The 21,010-nt window shown below is 35.8% G+C and overlaps 1 pseudogene; it reads right to left on the minus strand.

The window, feature by feature from the left end:
• Nucleotides 1–21,010, minus strand: part of LOC107728911 (collagen alpha-1(XVIII) chain-like) — an 82,224-nt pseudogene that overhangs the window by 12,689 nt on the left and 48,525 nt on the right.

Here is a 21,010-nt window from a genome sequence, read left to right on the forward strand (position 1 = left end):
AGAGCTGTTTGTGTGCAAAATAGAACTGCATGATTCTGGATAGTTTTGTTTTGTTTTTCTTTTTTTTCCCCAATGGAAGTTGTGGTTCTCTCATGATTCTGAAGAAAAAAATATTAGACAACTAAACAAAATCACATGTAATTTAAGAATAAACAATTCAATGACTAACTCAAGATGTACTTGTTTCATTACTAGATGAATCAGCATTATTGAACGAATTTTTTGTTTGATTCAAAGACAAATACATTTTAACAGCCCCTTTTCGCCACCTACTGGCGTAACAATGTAATCGACAAATCTTAATTTGAAGTGTAAAATTTTCAAAAGGCGATTTACTCTATTTTAATCGCTACCGTACACATCAGAGTTTATATCTGAACTATAAACTTTTATCCCAGTACTTCTGTGATTTGAATGTTTGTAACACAGAAATAATGATACTGTGTGGCTGAAAAGACTGTGAAGCGGTTTCATTCATGACAGACAGCTGCTCTCTTTAGGTCAACGGCAGTGCAAACGCACATTTAAATGTTCGAATCACACTGATGTGATCGTACTCTGCACGGTCGAACCAAGTGATCACTACATGATCGCACACGTCAAAGGTTGAGGAATGAAACAGACGAATCATTGTAATTTAGGAATATAATCACGTTGGTGTTTGAATAGTGTTCGCAATCTTTAACGATCTATTAAATTAAAGTGCTTTGTCATGTTGATGGTGACACCTCTCTTGCAACATGTTTAGCTATCACAGATATTATACTTAGCTTTTTTGGCTTCTGATCGCAAATGTACGTAGCCAAACTTTGGAGCGCTTGATTCTGGAATCGGAATCGATTTTCGATTCCCAACCCTACCCACATGGCCACGTCTCTGACACAACATATCCAAACCAATGGTTATAAACATGCATCATGTCACATTAGACTTACCAGTTGACCTGGAGCTCCATTTTGCCCAGGAGGTCCAGGAGGCCCAAAACCACCAGAGCCTGAAGACCCAGTGCCAGGGGGACCGGGGGGACCAGGGGGACCAGGAAGACCAGGCAAACCAGGCATTGCCTATCAACAAATAAAAAGTTACTAAGTAAAGAACTGCAAGCTTTTATAAACAGAAAATTTAAGAATTACAAATAAAATGTGGCAAAACTGCCACATTTCGCTTTACAAATATATTTTTCTTTTTTTTTTTAAGAAATAACAACTTTTATTCAGCAAGGGCATGTTAAATTGATCCAATGTTACAGTAAAGACATTTATAATGTTACAAAACATTTCAAATAAATGCTATTTTTCCGACTTCCAAAAATATTATCAGTTTTCACAAAAAAAATTTTTTTACATTGAATAATAAGAAATTAATCTTGAGCATCAAATCAGCATATCAGAATAATTTCTGAAGTCATGTGACACTGACAACTGGAGTGATAACTACTAAAAATTCAACCATGCCATCACAGGAATTTTAAAATATATTAGACATAGAAAACAGTTATTTTAAACTGTAATAATATTTCACTATATTACTGTTTTTACTGTATTTCTGATCAAATAAATGCAGCCTTGGTGAGCAAAAGAGACTTGTTTCATAGACATTAGAAAATCTTACCAACCCCAAACTTTTCAAACATTAGTGTATATGAAGTAAATTGAAGATTATCAGCAATGAATGATGTGTTGTTCCAAAATGGAGATTTCTAGCTGTTGAGCACTAGATCTGACTTGATGCTATAAGTTAATATAAGGATGTACCGGCACACTGTCCAGATCAAATCCAGAACCCTCCATGTCTACAAATGTCTATAAAATAAATACAGAGGAAAGATTATGAAACAGTTTTTAAAAGGAAAGCAATTACAAAAACAGCTGACTAATAATGAACTCACAGGCCTATCAGAGCGAGATGGGGGTCCCGGTGGGCCAGGAGGCCCACGAGGTCCTGGCTGACTTTCACCTCGTTCTCCCTAAAATGAAAACATAAGAACAAAAAGTTGAACTGGCATACTATAAAAGGCAGTCACATTCAATTCTAAATGGTGCACAACCCTGATACTGTCATAATAAGCCACGATAATGGACATCAACAATACTTACTTTCTCTCCTTTGAGTCCAAGACTCCCAGGAGTTCCAGGAAAGCCAGGAGGTCCAACTTGACCCTGTTACAAAAACAGATTTTTAATTATTTGCACATGAAACGTATGAATGCAAACACAAACACACAAAATAAAAAATACAATCAGACTTTTCTTCCCATTTTGTAGAGTAAAAACAAACCGTTCCCCCCAAATACACAAGCAGGTATAATTTCAAATTGAAAAATGTACTTGACCCAGGTCTATTTTATAACAGAGTTTCATGAAATGCATTACTTACAGCTTTTCCATCTTCACCAGGGTCACCCTATAAAGGAGAGGATAGAATATTAGTTTTGTTCAGATATGACCAATGCATTATGCATAGTCTCAAGGGCAGAAACACAATGTGCCTTTGTGTTTGCAATGATGCATATCTTAAACCTGTATTAACATCATTCTCTGCTTGTGATGGGGAACACCATAGGGATCTATTACTGTTCTAACACATCAACGGCAAATGCAAGACCACTTATGACACATACGGTTATGGTATAACGCTGTTCCTTTTAAATGGAAATGCATTCGCTAATAGAAAATAGAGAGTAATTGAGCCATTCCTTTGACTGTGATCTGCTTACCGGCTCCCCATCAGCTCCAGCAGGGCCAGGGGGTCCTGATGGTCCAGGTGGTCCTCTTGGTCCTGCCACCCTCTGCACAACTGACCCATCTCCCCTCACTTCTACCTCTGCACTGGGCCCTGCGGGACCGGGAGGCCCTGGAGGCCCAGGAGGGCCACGGTCACCCTTTGATCCAGGATAACCAAAACCAGGATTGCCCTGAAACCAAAAATCAAGAGAGATTTGAGCATAAACAAAAGCCCATTCACACCAAGGATGATAACTATAATGATAACGGTATAGGTTTAAAAATCATTCCAAATGTAAAAGAATATTGTTCTTGGTGTGAATGGCCTTCAAGCTTTGTAAAATGAGAAAAAGCTTAATGTATGTAAGTAAACGAATATGCATTAAAATTGGAAATTAATGTTTACTCTTAAAGGGGGAACTCAGCAACAAATGATAATTTTGCATTCATTATTAGTATTTTATTTAATGAAACACAAAAACAGACGTTAGGCAGATCATCTGTTTGCCTATTATCTAATTTTGTGTTTTACAAAAAATAATAATGACAAGAGGGTGCGTGAATGATAAGATTTTCATTTTGGCATGAACTTTTCCTTTAATTCACATTTAACAGGTGCAAAATCTGTTGTCACAGTTATGTCAAGGTAGAAGCATCAGAACAAACCTTTATTCCTTTCTCTCCTGCGTCACCCTGTGAAAACACAGACAAAAATGATTGACCTGTCTGCCACTCTCACCACTCTAACAGATGGCTGAACATTCAAGCTCCCCATCATTGACTTCACACATTACTGTGAATTTTGAAGGGCATAAAACTTCAATGTAACAATTCAATGGAAGAAAAGGGCCCTCTATCTCCAATTGTGGCTGAACAACCACTTCATATAAATTCAAAAGGCATCTCATATAAGCTATTAGCAGAGCTTGGGTTATTGTTTTTATAAAAGCTGTTATATAGTTTAGATACATAGCTGCTTCTATAAAACTAATAGCTCTGACTCTCAATTCTGAGTGAATGAGCCACATTCAGAACCATTAACCAAAATACACACACCTAAGATTGCATATCAGTTGAATTGTAGATTAATGTTGCTTGACAACCGTAAACAGTCTATAGTTAAATGAACTATATTATTGCTGGATTATTTTAACAAAAACAACATCCTTTACTATAGTTAAATTACTGTAACGGACAGGTTCTCAAGACTTTATTTTGAAACCAAGCTGTTCAGAGAAACACTCAATGAGGTTCACAGTACTCAACACACCTTCACTTCTTTTGCACCGCCACCAGACACAGATCCAGATCCTGCATCGCCCTTCGGCCCCACAAGACCCCTGTCACCTTTGGCACCCTGCTCTCCTCTGTCTCCTTTCTCTCCTTTCGCAACTGTAAATTTGAAAACATCTGATTAATATAAAAATAACAATTACTCTTGTATGCTTTACATTTTGGAAAACATATCTGGCTCATATCTCACCCCAAATTCAGCAGAACAAAATAAGAAATTAGACTTTGCATGTAGAAAATGAAGCCTCTTTTCCAGAATTTTTTTTTACACTGTGACATACTTTTACTGTCATATCAATTTTTCAATTTACTGAAATGCAAAATAAATCTGATTCAAGTTACTGTAGTGCAAAAAGGGACATTTTAATTAACCTAGCAATTGGTGTACAGCATATATTTAAAGTTAATGTTAAAAAATGCCTGTAATATAGTAACAAGAATTTAATTGAGAATTATTGGAATAAAAAAAATACTGTAAAAGTAAAACATACAGACACGTTATGATATTGAGAATTTTAGGGGAAAATGTGCTAAATATTTATGAAAATAATGCTAGAATGCAGAATATCTAAATGGCCCTAAAAAGGCTTATAATGTCTTATTAAAAAGATAAGATAAGATAAGATAAGATAAGATAAGATAAGATAAGATAAGATAAGATAAGATAAGATAAAATAAAGTAAAATAAAAATACAATGACAATATTCAAGGAAAATGGGCCAAACTCCACATATTCATGTAAGAATATGCCTACCAGCAGAAGCTTCTATAAGCAGGTCAATAAGCATAGTGTTTTGATAAAACAATACAAATACAATATAACAATTATAGCAATAAACACCATACATGTGCAGCAACTCTACTGCTTGCTCCCAGTCTGCTGCAGTCCCTCTTGGGCATCTCTACACATCCACAGCGTTTTGCCAGCTTTTCATGCAAAGCATCATGTAGAAATTCTGAGATATTCTGAGAATTCCATTTCCATTTGAGAGATTTTGATCTCTTCATTAGCGACCCACCTGTTGAACCTGCAGGACCCAGCCTGGACTCCACAGAATACCGTATGCCATCGCCAGCTGAGCCTGATGTACTTAAAGAGTTTGAAGCTTGTCTAGAATCATCATATGACCCTGAAGTTTGCCTGCTAACACCAACTGAGTCAAGCGTTTGTCGAGAGTCACCATATGAGCCAGAAGTTTGTCGAGAACCATCATATGAGCCCGATGATTGTCGAGAATCACCATACGATCCAGAGTTTGTTTGGGAATAACCATACGAACCAGAAGTTTGTTCAGAATCACCGTATGAGCCAGATGTTTGCCGAGAACCACCGTGGGAGACAGATGTTTTTTGGGAATCCCCATATGAGCCAGATGTTTTTCGAGAATCGCCATATGAGCCGGATGTTTGTCGAGAATCACCGTAGGAGCCAGAAGTTTGCCAAGAAGAATCGACTGTGCCTAATGTTCAACAAAACTTACCAATTCAGCTCATTCTGAAGAAAGATCACACTTCAGAAAACCATTTACAAAAAATATGTTATATTATAATATATATGAAATATGTATGTATGATTGTATTGATGTGAGTAAAGCCTGACACCTTATTTTAAAAATATAATAAGAATAAGAATATCAATAATGTTGGTTTGATAATTATTATTATCAGTGACTTCACATTCTGTAATTGTGATATAAAACCTGTATCTCATATAATTGTGACTTTCTTTCAAAACTACAACTTCAGTTTTTCAAAATTCCAACTTTGTAAGCTGGCAGATACAAATGTAATTGACAGAGATTTTAATTGTGAGATTTTCACAAATACAAATGTATACAAATATAATAAGTAAAGTAACAACTGTGAGTTAAAAAAAAAATCATAATTACATTAAATAGTTGCAATGTTGATCTGTATACATCAAAATTGCAATAATGCCTCAGGCACTGGCACCATTGACATGGGCCACAATCCATCCTTGGGTTTAAGCCATCTATAACAAAAATCTGAATAACTCAAATTTTTCAGAATACTTATGCAATTTAATGTAAAAAGACACTGTCCAATTTGCTTTACACAAGTAGAGGGCGCCAAATACCACAGTGGCTGCTTCTATAAAATCACTCAGTTTTTATAAAGTCAGTCTAGTCTATCACATCTCAAAGAAATCTTTGCAAAACTATTTCATGAATGATATCTTCATTAATAAACCAGATTACATTTTAAATCTCCCTGCCTTCAAAACTCTGCTGAAAACACTAGATTAGACCTGCATGAACTGGTTGACCAGTACAGTCACAACAGCAAAACATAGTTAAAAGTGCTCAACCAGCATTGGCACACTTTCTGAGTAAGGAGGTTGATTAATGAATTTTCTTTCATGAACAAAATGACAGAATCAGAAAGTTGTAAATGAACCCAGAAAAACACAAAAATGTATTACACCAAGTTTGAACGAAGAAAAAGAGCCACTTAAGTGTTCAACATAGCAATAAATACTACTGATGGGCTGTGCTGTCAAACTAGCTGATGTTTTACAGACAGATCAGTTCAGACCTGACACTGAACAGAGTGAAAGCTCACCTGTCTGCTGCTTCTCAACAAGCGGTCGTCTGCTGGTCACCGGCGGCTGCTGGATCGGCCGAGAGGAGGGAGGGGTTGGCTGCAAATGATGCATACCATTAATATAGCAATTAACATAAATAAACTGCAAAATAGTGTCAATCAAATGTTTAATGCAATGTACATAACAGTATAGCTTAAACAACCAAAGTATATCACTTCTTATGCCTTTCGTACCTGTTTCGACACAGTTTAATTTCATTTCACTGCTTGTGTAGAAACAATCTGACCCTCTGTGACCTCAAATATCAACATCTTAAAACACTAGATAACATTCGATTTGGGAAACCAAAGAACCGTGACACTGACTGCATGGATATTTGTACACTTGCACACTCCATTCAGCCAACTGGGAAAGAGATTCAGACATACAGCTAACAGTTAACAAAGCTCCTTGAAGAAAAGCTTTCCAGGGCAGGACGATTGAAGCGGGCCTGACCTTGCACTTTACAAAACATGTGCTGCTGAAACAGCAGAACCCACTGATGAAATAGCAGGCATCAGGTTCTAGAACACTCTGATCCTCAGATTTCACGCCGGGATTGAGAAAAAGGAGACTTTGGCGAGAGGACATGGCGTGCACTGATGGCCAGTGTGAGAGGATGCTGACAGCGTGTATTTTCAGACCAAGAGAACGATCTTCTTAGGGAATGCAGGCCACGGGTCCTGAGGTCTAAAGATAGGGGTCAGGGGTGGGCAGGTGGGGGCTGTCCGGCTAGACGAGGAGGGGCTGCTAAACATCTGCCATCACAGTCATTGCTGCAGAGAATCTCGGCAGTTACTCTGACCTTGAACACATTACACTGAGTTATGCTGGAGAAGTTTAGGACATGGAGGAGATCATAAGGCACGGAAGAATATTTCCTTGTGCATTAAAAAAGGGGCCATTCTTTGCTGCCACATGTTTTTTGCATCAAGGTCTTCTTGGAGAGCAATTTGGATCATCGCTTGGAAAGTACTGGCTTCTTTGGATATGTTCTAGTGCTGGTACACTTCCTCAACTTTGTTATAGGAGTCTAGATAAGGGTTTTTGAAACTATTTGATACAACAGATCCACATAATGTATAAAGACCCATTTGTACTGTGAAAAATGTTGTAAATGTGTAATACCAAGAAATCGTTTATATGACGAGTTAGTTTTAAAGTTTGCATATATATAAATACAAACACACATATATATATATATATATATATATATATATATGTAAACTTTAAAACTAACTCTTCATATAAACGATTTGTTGGTATTGCACGCGCTCTCTGCACTCGCTAACAAAGCATTTAAAGTCATTGTTAGTTGATTAATTGTGTGATGGATTGGACAAGCCTTGACTGGGCTCATTTATTTAAAAACGGGCTGTCAACTGTGATAAAACTTCCCGGTGTTATGACGCCATTTTTGATTCTGTCGCTCTAGTGTCCTGAATGCAGCTGTGACTTCAGCTGTTCATTCATTCAGATATGTATTCAAGCAGATGTTTTAATCTTTTATTTTCTTTCTTTCTTTCTTTCTTTCTCTTTCTTTCTTGTTATTATTATTTCTTTCTTGCTTCCTTGCTTTCTTTTTCTTTCTTTTTTATTTTGTATTAATTATTTATTGTTATTATTTTTCTTTTTCTCTCTTTTCTCGTTATTATTATAATTTATTTATTGTTATTTTCTTTCTTTCTTTTTCTCACTTGTTATTATTTTCTTTATTTATTGTTATTATTTTCTTTCTTTGTTGTTGTTGTTATTATTTATTTTTGTAAAGTATTAATTATGAGAAAACGTTTGAATAAAATTATAAAAGATTAAGAAGTTACCGTTATTATTTATTGATAGTTTAACTAAAAAATTCATCAACTGATCAGAAAATAATAAATCGAATAAACATTGTTAATAAAACGTGTGTTTAAAAGAATGCAAAATACAAGTAAAAACATTGGATACCAAATTTAAATGCAATTTCATGTGTGGTCTCAGATTTTGGACCCCTGTATACAAGCTTGTCTCTATATGCTTAATGACTTTAAGATTAGAGAATAATTACACACTAATAATACTTGAGCACCAAAGACTTACTGAAATTCCATTTCTTTTTTACAGAAAAGTGTAATGAAGTCAAACATGTGTTTACCACACTGTCACAAGACTATTCCTCTCCCTCTAGATATAATAATCTGATAAAATTAGATTACACAAAGAGGCCTACACAGTTTGCAAGAATGCATGCCCACCAGGTGCCCTCTCCTCAAATGCACTTTCCAACATCCAAGGCGAGTCGGATTGACTGTGAAACAAGCGTGGAAAATATCCCAGAGGGGAATGTGGCATCCATCAAAATGGATTCCATGGTAAGACAAAAGAAAGTTTACTTTACAGCACTTCGGAATGCCATATTTCTCTCTGTCACAGCGTGTTAAAACACATTGCGTCCTGCAAAAGCAAACAAAAACTGTGTAATTTAAAATGACTAGGTTAGAATTAAATTAATACCTGCATGCTTGGCAGCAGCTGTTTAAAGATGTTAAAACAAATATAATGGCAATAAATACTTGTAAGTGAAAGTAAAGACGCTGCTAAGAAGCAGTAAACTTCGCATAACTACAATATACTTGCAAAATTAATAAACAAAAAACAAAAACAAAAATGGCCTAAACATACTTAAATGACACTAAACTGAACAGTAGACACTTATGGAAGAAGATCTTTGCAGTCCACACCTAACAGCCACCTGGTTTCTTTCCATTGTAATTAGCTCTGGCAAGCTCAGACACAGGCCTCGCACATCAGTAGCAAAGGGTTCATTTCAATTTCCACATGGCCTATTTCTGGATTAGTAACACAAGGCATGGGAAGATGGGCTTTAACATCTGGGATTGGTCTGGAGATAATAACATTCATCCGGGACTTTCCCCCAGAAGATGAGCAAGTGCACAGCAACAGACCTGCCAGAACTCACAGGCTGCTGCTCTGGAAATAGCGGGGAGCCTCTGGATCATCATTAGATGTTTTAAGTGTGGACATTAAATGGATCACAACGAGTTTACAAATGTGAGCTCAGCTTTCTGAGGGAAAATAAAAGTAGTACCTGGACTGATGGTGGTCCCTCTCCATCTCCACTTGCTCCGTAATCACCTGATCCCTGTAGATTCTGAAGGAGAACGGAAAACTACATTAATTCCCTGAGTGTTAAAAATGAGAGACTCTTTTCATCACACTGTTATCTAGATGACTGGAGGGCATGTAATACGTCATGCGTCACACTGATGGGCATTAAAGCTTAATCCTGTGGAAAACCTAACTGGAGGCGACACATTCTTTTCTAGAAATGAATGGAAGTGAATTCCAAGCACTATCAGTCGACAAACACTCCAGGTACATTTCATTAAAAACGTACTAAAATATAAAAAATGTTCAAACTCATTTATTTCTGCATTAGAGGCCTCCCACAACAACATATAAATGGTGAAATAATTTTTTCACAGTTTTTTTCTTTCAGGGTTAAAAGGAAAAGTTACTCATCCTTATGTCGTTCCGAACCCATGTTATTTTCGTTCTTACATGAAATACAAATCATATTTATTTATATAGCGCTTTATACAATACAGTTTTTTTTTTCAAAGCTGCTTTACATTAATAATACAGGAAAATAATTGTTAATGTTGTAAAATTCATCATTTACGAAACTAACTCAATTTAGGTTAAGACTTAAGTGTTGTTTTAATTTAGTTCAATATCTATGTGCAAAGCTCATCAATTATGAAACTGTTCCATTCAACTATAATTTTTTGTGATGCTTTTATGATATTTTTGTCCTTTTTGAAACTATAAATAAGCTTCTGTTGTGTGGAAAAGATCTCAGACATTCAGTCTGCACGCCTTTCTTGTTTCAAGGAAGAAAAAATAATAAGGGGTTGGGAAAAGACATCGGATGAGTAAATGATGACAACATTTTCATTTTGGGGTGAACTATTCCTTTAAGGTTCAGGTTTAAAGGGGTCATATGATGCGATTTCAAGTTTTCCTTTCTCTTTGGAGTGTTACAAGCTGATTGTGCATAGATAAGATCCCTGAAGTTGCAAAGACTACTGGAAGGAGGGACTTTGTAGAAAACGAAGCGTTTGAGAGAGGCGGGGCATAGAGGACCTACAATTATAATGTTTTTTGAACATTAAAGCATGTCAACATATTCTGTTACATCAAATACACAAAATAATGATCTTTTAAAAAAGCATCATATGACCCCTTTAATGTAAATTCGGCTCATTTGGTAGGACCAAAGTAGAACAATGGTTCAGTTCCCAGGAAACAAACTAATAAAATATATATATACCATAAAATGCACTATAAGTTGCTTTAGATACAAGCTTCAGCCAAATGCATAAATATAAACGTAAAATGATGCCGCAACAATTCTGAGATGAGTCACCTGGGGAAGAGAGTCTAAATCTGAACATTTACACCAGGCAAGCTATTCCTTTCACACTGGTCTCCTTTATAAAAGACTACACAATAACTGACTATAGCACACGCCTTCAAATCTTTCCTTTTTATAAAAAAAAAACAATCCACTTGTTTGAGAATACAGGCTAGACCGTGATTTATGCAACTGATCTCCCAGCGAACAATTTCAGTACTTTTCACCTCATTGCATCAGCCAATCTTTGGATTAATCACCCATTTTAGAACCGCTTAACATTCAATAGTGTGTGTAGCTGTGATGTGACGCATTTATGTAGCTATTTCTCTTTTCACAATTAGTTCAAAGGCAAAGCTGCTGAGACGCTGAAGCTGAGACATAATTAATGCATGACACATGAGTGAAAATGATTATTTCACTTAGGGCGTTTTTAGACATGTATATCATTTGCTTGGTTCCAAAAAAAGGACTTAAACTGTTACAATGTTGCATTTTATTCTTGGTTCAGTTTGAGCATTTCAAATTATATAGTTAAGCAATATCACACAAGGCCTGAATATCATCACAAATGTAAATGTCATATTGCTCTTTGAACTGTTTTATAAAATCAAAAGGTTAAGTTATGTTTTGACTGAGTTATGTTTTATTTTCTGTTTTTGCTTTTCTTTGTCAATGAAAACTCCCAAATGAAATCATGTTTTGAACAAATCAGTTTAATAAATGATTCAGTGACTGAAGGAATCAGATGTTTAAAGGAATCGTTTGAATGACTCAACTCATTAGGACAAAGACTTGCCACCACCTACAGGTGGTTTTAGTTTCCTATTTAAACAATGAAATTTAAATTTTTAAAAATGAATTCGGTTTAAGGGGCCTAATAATATTACAGAATAGTGAAAGCATTCATTTCTGTCACTGCTGTGTATTAACCACTGCACAGAATATGAAAAATATAAAACGTTCAGGAGTCAGTTGTCTGTGACAGGCCTAACCAGCCAAGGTACCAACACAAAAACACACTCAGCAAAATATCTAATTATCATTATCAATAAACCCCCAGAAAATATTGAGATGTATTGGAATCCAACAACGATTGCAGTGTTCACATATGCCTAAACGATCCAAACTAAACACAAAATAAATGCTCCAAACAAGCCTTTAAAAGTCCTTTGACACTCTTATTTGAACACTTATGGGCTTTAAGTCTTACCGCATCAAAGTCATCCTCATCTTCTTCACAGTGTCGTTCAGCTGCCCCAGGGTCTTTCAACATCCTTATATCACCGATAACACCCTAGAACAAACACACGCACAGGTTACTGAGCTTATTTTGATGGCCATGGCAGGTGTGGTGACTGTAGGGCAGCTGCCCATTAGAAACTGAATCCACTGCGCTTTTTTCATGCCATTGCCTTCCACGGCAAAAACGCTGGCAGTCAGATAACAATGTGTGCCTGATATCTTAGTTTTAAAACACATGGCTATCTGTCTCCATGTAAGATTTCCCTTTCATGGTTTGCAGCACAGATGGTGATAACATTCAATACAAGCAACACATTTCTATATTCAATGGCTAATATAAATGTCTCATTAAAGGGATAGTTCATCCAAAAATTCAGCCATTGTTTAATCACTCTCATATTGCTGCAATGCTATATTACTTGCTTTAGTCTGTGGAAGACAAAAGGAGATGTTTAGCAGAATGTTGTTGCTGCTCTTTTCCATGCAATAAAATTAATGGGGTCCGAGAGCCGTCAAGCTCCAGAAGGATAAGAAGCACAATAAAAGTAGTCCATACAACTATTTCTGCTCTATTTCAAGTCTTCTGAAGCCATATGATAACTCTATTATTATTGCTATTATTACATATATATAATATAGCTATTATTGGGTGGCAAATTTCAAAATGCATCACATGAATGAGATTTGAAAGCAACTTTAAAAGAAGATTTTCAGTGAATAATGAGTGTTTCTCACACGAAGCTCTCAAAATGTGCAATATAGTCTATGGACTACTGTTAGGGTACTTTGGTGTGAAATCTGATTAACTATTCACTATCATAAGGAACAGCATGAACTTCCAAATATCTTCTTTTGTGGCCTACAAAGAAAGAAATTCATACAGGATTGGAGCATTATGAGGATCAGTAACTGATTACAGAATTTCATTTTTGTTGAGTTGATCTCCATTCAAGATCCCTTTGGGGTAATAGGAATTGTGGGTAAGTTGCTGGTAAGATCTGACAGGACTTCCCCTCTCATGTCTCAAGAGCTAAGGTCAAAGGTTTAGTAGCAGAATCCTTTTATGATGTCTTAATTGCCCTTTTGTTTCACACTGTGACCTGCCAAGACCCTATTACAGCCCCAACGCGGGGTCAGATTCACAGACCTGATCGCCCCACAGTTCTGCAGATAAGCACATGGTCTTAATGAGAGGGATGAAACAGCAATCATATATCCTGCTTAATCAGGTCTGTAATTATGATGGCCATCTCCTTATGGTGGAGTTCCCACAGGAAATGGAAGCCACATGAAACAAGGAGCCATACTGAACCGAACAAGATCCATCTGCTTTTGAGTGGCCATTATGAGCTCTGGGAAATGTGAGGCATTTCTGCTGCCTCAGTTGCCTCACTATGGTTATTGAACATGCTTGAAAGCACTAGCATAACTGGTGGAAACAAGGCAAGGCATTCAATCACATCACTTCACAGATCAGTTAGGCTGCTTTAGTAGTACAGCAGCTGGTGAAGAATCTGTTGGCCTATAAAAGCTGTTCTTGTTAATTATTTTCGTATATACTGTAAATTGTATATATATTTTAAATGATATTTTGTTTTTCAAGTTCATAGTGGCAACAAATTATTTATGGAGTTTATATATTATTTATATATTTATGATTTTTTTTTTAATAAATGTAATATAATTAATTACATATTTTATCTATTTAATTATTAATTATTCCTGGATGATTTTCGTTTAATATTAAGTTGTAATGATTTTGATAAAAACTCAAGATAACTTCCTGTGACAAAAAGATAACTGCCTTACCTGACAAAAAAGATCAAATACATTAAAATCTTAAGGTTTTTTTTTTGTTTGTTTGTTTTTTTGGAAAATATAAGTAAAATATAAGTAATGCCTCTAAATATCAAACTTAATATTAAACAATTCATCAAGTAAGGAAGAAATAAATAAGTAGGCAATAAATTACATTAAATTACATTAAATTTAGTAAAAGATTTATAAAATAAATAATATAATTTGATATTGATATAAATACTATACAGATATAAATTGATATAAATACAATTAAACATGAATTCTTAAAAAATAAGTACGCAATTCAATTACATAAAAAAATTAAATGACATGTTAATATAAACAAATATATACATTACATATTAAATATATAAATAATATTTTGCATTACCTGATATAACATTAAATAAAATAAACAATAAATAAAATACAAATACAATTTGATAAAAAAATGATGAATAAAAAACAAAACAAAATAATAAATAAATAATAAAATAAAATAAAATAAAATAAAATAAAATGTATGCTGTTAGTTCTCATCTGACTTAATTCAGGGGAAGAATAGGTCAGTGGTCAGTTTTCACTGATCTGAAATCAAGCTGTGGGGTCAGCTGCTGGACACTGCCAGACAAAACTAACAGGAGCTAATTGCTCCCCTGTGGTTTTTTAAAGCAATTAACTACTCTATTCCAACAAGGAAAGCCGAGTAGACCATTTTACGACAAGAATGTTTGTTGTGTTTTAAACAGGCCAATTTGAGCAATCAAATCATGCAGTCACTCAAGCACAGACACTTTCATTGCACTTTCCCTTTTCTGGCCTAAGCTACCTTGATTTGACTTGTTTTAACCGGGATACCATGATATGAAAGTATGGACTGTGTACATACCAAAAACTTATCAGGGTCTGCTCCACTGGCATGACCAACAAACACTCCCGCCCCGGCATCCAGGTCCATATCATCTGGAGACTGCTCAAAACTGATGACCTGAGGATCTGAGTCACAGTTGAAGTAGAGGGAAACACGCTCATTCAAAACACTGATGGAAAACCGGGTCCAGGTGTTCACCATGGAGGGCACAGAGAATCTGGCTGCCTCGTATGAGCTCTGCGAGTCAGGCTCAGTGTAGTAGAAGATGATATACTGCTTGCCCTTCTCCACCGCTGACAGCTTCACACCAACATACATGATGTTCTGAATTGGGTCAGTGATGGAGAAGATGACTCCAGGCTTGGAGGACGTGGGTTTTATGTTGAAGATGAGGGAGAAATCACGGAAGAAAGGGTTGGGCAGATGGGCCGCAGCTGACTGACCCACATTGGACCTTTGGTCGAACACATAGCCGGGGTTGTTAGCATCGTCAAATACTTTGGCGACGCCATCAGGTGGAGGATCGCCAATTAACTGCAACAGCGACACTCCACTTTCTTCTGTGGAAGGAAAGGAAAAGAATATAAATGGACTGCAAAAGTGAATGGTCAGGGATGGGCAGCAGGCTGGGACTAGGTTAAAAAGCACTTTATTAGTCTGCTCAAACATGTATTGTAGAGGAAGTGCTCAACATTGACAGCTGTGATGGGAAATTAAGGGGTGCGTCTTGACTTTAGTAGTTGTGAGAATTTATTATTTTTGGCTGTACACGGCATCTTGAGTGAGCTCAAAGTAATTTCATCCTTTTTTCAGGAGGAAAATGTGTGAATAAAAAAGACAGATGACCCTCTAAAGAATAATCAATTTCATGTAACTCGTGTTTGGGACTTTTTGATATCCTGAAACAATATACAACACTTTTGATTTAACAAGAATGTACATTTATCAGCCAATAAAATTTCCCAGGTTTAATAGAAAGTGACCCCTTGGATTTATTGCTCCCAGAGGACCTTCTTAAGGATGAAGTTTACTATGTACGTAATGCACTTCTTTTCAAAAAATATAAATATGTTTTATACTATGTGAACAACCTAAAAACATTTTTTATAAGACTTGTAAGACAGCAAGTTTAAAAAAAAAGTACTTATGCTTGAGTCGAGGGGATATAAAACTTGTTATGGCCTGAGAGGGGAATTTCCTGCCAACTATTACAAATTTAGGCTCCAAAATAAAAGCCATGTAATCAGAATTTGATACAAAGTATTGAAGAAATGAATTTTTTGAGAAAACTGTCAATAAAATAAAATAAAATAAAAAACTAATTTCAATAAAATAAAGTCTTCTCAAAAACAAAACAAAACAAAACAAAACATTACTGGATACTACTTTATAGTGTATTTATAAATCAAACTCAGACTGCTGGGTGAGATCGTGAGACTTTAAGAACTATGGATGGAAACCTTCAATCTCATGCTAATATCACTCAGCACAGACATATTTAGCCAGTTGTGAAGATAAGTTAGACATGGAAACATCACAGGCTCCATGTGCTGACATGTCGTGAGGAGGAGGGAAAGGTGTGAGGTTACAGCTGGACAGCTAAAGACCCTTCCTGCCTACATACACACACACATCCTTTGGGCGATTCTGCTTTTTAAATATAGAAAAGTAAAAACAGGGTTTCTTGCCAAAACATCCCTCCTTTTTCTATCACATGAAAGATGATTTTGTTTTGTTAGACAAAATGAAACAGCATGAAGTGAAAGCCCAAACAAAAAAACAAAACAAACAAACATGAAACACTAAAGTGCTCATTATACTGATGTATAAATGTGTGTTTTGTAAACGTTGATAGAAACATTAAGGATTATGTCAACTTTGAGCTGCTTTCATGCTGTAAAGTAAGTCTTTTGAACCATGACGACTTTGTAAACGGTCTGAAAAAAGACTACCAAGTACAGCTCATGAGCACATGGTCTTATTTATCAAACAAGGATCAAAGTCTTTTAGGGGCTTACATATTCATTATTAAGTTCTTCAGATGGTGCTTTTGTTATGAGTTGAAACAAAACTCTTCTTGCCTTTGTTGTACATGAAAGGATTAGAAAGAAAATACACCTTACATATGGTTTTGGTGTGACGTGCATTTTTAGTGGATAATGTTTAGCTTGTGAACCTAATCTTTGGGCTGATTTAACTAGACAGAGGAGAACCACTCTTCCGAGTTTCACTATTCAAAACGTAAACCGTGTCTTTAGATCATGACAGGATAATGACAAGCTTAAAAGAGGAGGAGCTTTTGGAGCTCACCTTGCATTCCTGCACATGTTCAGGTGCTGTTGTGTAAACAGTGGACATGCTAAACCAGCATTCAATGGCTAATGGCCACTTCAATGAGAGACTGAAGTTTTCTGAGACATGTCGAGCTTGTGAAAATCACTTTAGGGAAACCAAAATCCCGGACTTTTGCTTTTCTGACAGCAGGCAATAAATTCTAATTCACGAATCCAGATGTGTGTCGGGATAGAATGAGACTTACAGAAGCCCCTGAGGCCATGTGTGTCTGCTCTTGTACATGTATACAACAAACCAGACATTTGACACTAATGACTATCATAAAGACTTTCAAAATTTTTGCAACTGAAAAGTGCTTCCATTTTTGACAGTATCGTCATTACATGGTCAAGCCGGATGAAGACTAGGTAGTGCCAAGGAAAAACTGAATCAACAGCCTAATTTCAAAGTCAATAGATGCAACTGATTTACTGATGCATGAGTGTGAAACAGGGTATTCAGTGAGAAGGGAAACATTTTAATTGTATTTTTCAGGATTGGCTGGATTGTTTTGGTTACATACCAAAATAAAAAATAAAAAAATCTAAAACAAATAATATATTTAAAATAAAAAATATAAATGTAACAAAAATATGAAAATAAAAAAAATTAAAGAGGAGACAAACAATACAATGCAACTATAAATGCATACGTTGATGTTATTTACTGAAAGTAAATATTCTGGCTAAAACATTTACTCTGTCAGTTCTAGTTGATTTCATCTTGTACAAGAAAATAAAAAAAAACTACTTTTACATGTCTGCTGAGGTATATTAACTTCTTTCCATGACACACTGCTGATCACCTGTAACATTCACATGCTCCTCAAACAAGCCAACCTTGACATCAGTATGCGTCAATGTTTTACTAGTTTCTTGGTGAAGAAGAAAAAAAGGGCCACCTAGTTAAGAGTTAAAAATTAGCAGTTTAATTAAAGTGCCTGTTTATTGATCCAAACTAAATAGGCTGGTTAAACCAAACATGAAAACTATTGCAGGTGCTATAGGCTAGTGGCCCTTATAACAGAAAACGCAAATATAATGTTAAACTTCAGGCCCCTTACACATTTTAAGTCACACATCAAAATATGACTTTAGGGGCTCATGAGAAATGCTTAGGTCCTGATTATAGCTGGCAAGAGGCAGAGTCCACACGCTGACAAAAGAGTATACAGGGCATATCTAAATGACAAAGGGGCCTATAAAACTGTGAAAATGTGAAAACTGCAACATTTTCACATCACATCAATAAAACATGAATCAAACTGAACTTCAATTGAAGAAAGTAAGTTTTAACACTCTGTTTTAAGATCATGAATACAAAAAAACTCACTAATTTTCAGATTTCCTGGTTATGAGTTTTAGCTTGAAGTTAGATTAGTTTACACAAGTTTGTCACTTTAATCTGTGGCTGCCGCAGAATGTAATTTCTAATCAAGCTTAAATAAGATGTGAGCTGTAATCAGTTTATCCTAAAGCTTTAAGAGCCACTTACTGGGCGTCCCTTCTTAATCCTGACATAAAAGGCTAAATCATCAATGTCATTCACCAATCTTGCACTTTGAAGCTTGAATATGGAGCATGATCATTTGTGTGAGTAAAGAACGGCTGTACATTTCAAGTCAAATGTCACAGATGACCTAATTATACCAAACAGGCCTGTGTACAAATTTGTCGATTTGTACCTTTTATTGCACACTAGAGAGCATTAAAGACTGGACCGTAATACATTTCCGTGCAATTGGAAACCTGCAAAGGAACACTTCCATTTCTTTAGCCAATACAATGGAAGACATAAATACTGTATGATCCAATTTGACATCAACACTGCCAATTTACCCCAGCAAACCCGTTTAACCTTGGAGGCGCCATAAAGGCACAAAGAACATCTCTGCTAAGATTCTCAACACAACACTTCCACATTTTAACTTTTTTTCTGACAGTCAAGTCATCTTGGCAATTGCCCTCTCAGTTGATACATTACAGAATGAATTGAGCACACTGTCTATTGGCACTCAAGAGACTCCATTGTTGTGGAAAAGGTCCATGAAAGGCCTCTGACCCAATGAGAAACCTAGCACAATCACTTCCATTTTCCCAATGAAGCCATTTTTTCCCAAATCTAATAGTTCTATCTACAAGCTTCACTGGAGCCCAGACACCACATAAACCCATTATGATCTGTGACACTATTTGAGAAAGCTTTCAGAACAGTCATGGGAGGATATGAGACGAGACCGTACAGAAGATGAAATGCGTGAGCAGCAGTGAGAGGGAGTAACTGACTAAAAGTAGTGACATTACTTACAGAACAATTTTTAGCACTGTTACAGCAGCTTTAAAAAATAATGTTACAGTGGCCAAAGGTACACTGCAGCTCAAAACATTGGGGTCAGTAGGATGTTTTTTTGTTGTTGTTTTGTTTGTTTGAAAGAAATTATTACTTTTATTCAGCAAGGATCCATTAAATTTAACAAAAGTGACAGTACGTGCATTTAGTATGTTACAAAAGATTTCTGTTTCAAATAAATGCTGTTGCATCTTTTAAACTTTCTATTCATTAAAGAATCCTGAATAAAATTTATCATGGTTTCCACAAAAATATGAAGCAGTACAACTGTCGTCAATATCGATACTAATAAGAAATGTTTACTGAGCACCAAATCAGCATATTAGAACGATTTCCAAATGATTGTGTGACTGAAGACTAGAGTAATGCCTGCTTAAAATCTAGCTTTGTTATCACAGAAATAAACTGCAATTTAAACTATATTAAAATAGAAAATTATCTTACCGGCCCCAAACTTTAGAACAATAATGTAAATCAAAGCAATACATCTCTGTTCCTTAAAAGTCCAATTCTTTTTTTTTTTTTTTTTGTGAATCAATTGATGTCTCAAAAAACACTTCACTTCAAATCACTCGGCCACAAACCTTACAAGGTAATATTCTGCAAATTTATATTTCAGTTTAATACAGTCATCCTAATTTAGACTGTTTTTGTGCCAGACAAATACAAATACATCATCTTAAAATATGCTGCTACTTAAGGAGCTTTTTTGCAGCTAACTACTCTTTTAAAAGTAAGGTTTCAAAGGCTTTCCCAGCAGAGGGGAATTCTGATGAGGAATGAAAATACCTTAAATTAACAGACTAATTAACAAGAAAACCAATCAATTGTAGTTAAAGGAAGACTAGACAATCTGTTACATATTAGCTTGTCCTTTACACATGGCCCCAGAGCCTCACAAAAACGAACAATGGCTAGACGCTGTCCCATTTAACAATCTATTGCCCCAGACAATTTCACTTTCCAACACAAGCCGCACACCTGGAATTCACTTTTTAGCCTGCGATGAAACAAACGTCGAATCCCTCACATGTAGCTAACATGAGAACTGTATAATTAGCATAACTCAAACCATGAAGGAACATGTGCAATCTGCACGACCATAGGGACGCTTTACAGGAAGCTTTACAGCCGCTGAGAAAGCCTTACTTTCTGACATGCTGCTTGCATTATAAAAAACATTAATATTGTGGTTTGATCTTATTTGCCCTAAATCAGTCCTGAATGATTCTAAACACTGCCAGATCTAATTTAATTTAGATGTTTCCATTATTTAAGATGACTCTAAATGAGGTTGATGAAAAGATTAATTAAACATCCTGTACACGCAAACACATCTCCAAATCTACAGCAGAATCTAACATACAAGA

Source organism: Sinocyclocheilus rhinocerous, unplaced genomic scaffold, assembly GCF_001515625.1.
Source record: "Sinocyclocheilus rhinocerous isolate Xijiao unplaced genomic scaffold, SAMN03320098_v1.1 scaffold1569, whole genome shotgun sequence".
NCBI lineage: Eukaryota > Metazoa > Chordata > Actinopteri > Cypriniformes > Cyprinidae > Sinocyclocheilus > Sinocyclocheilus rhinocerous.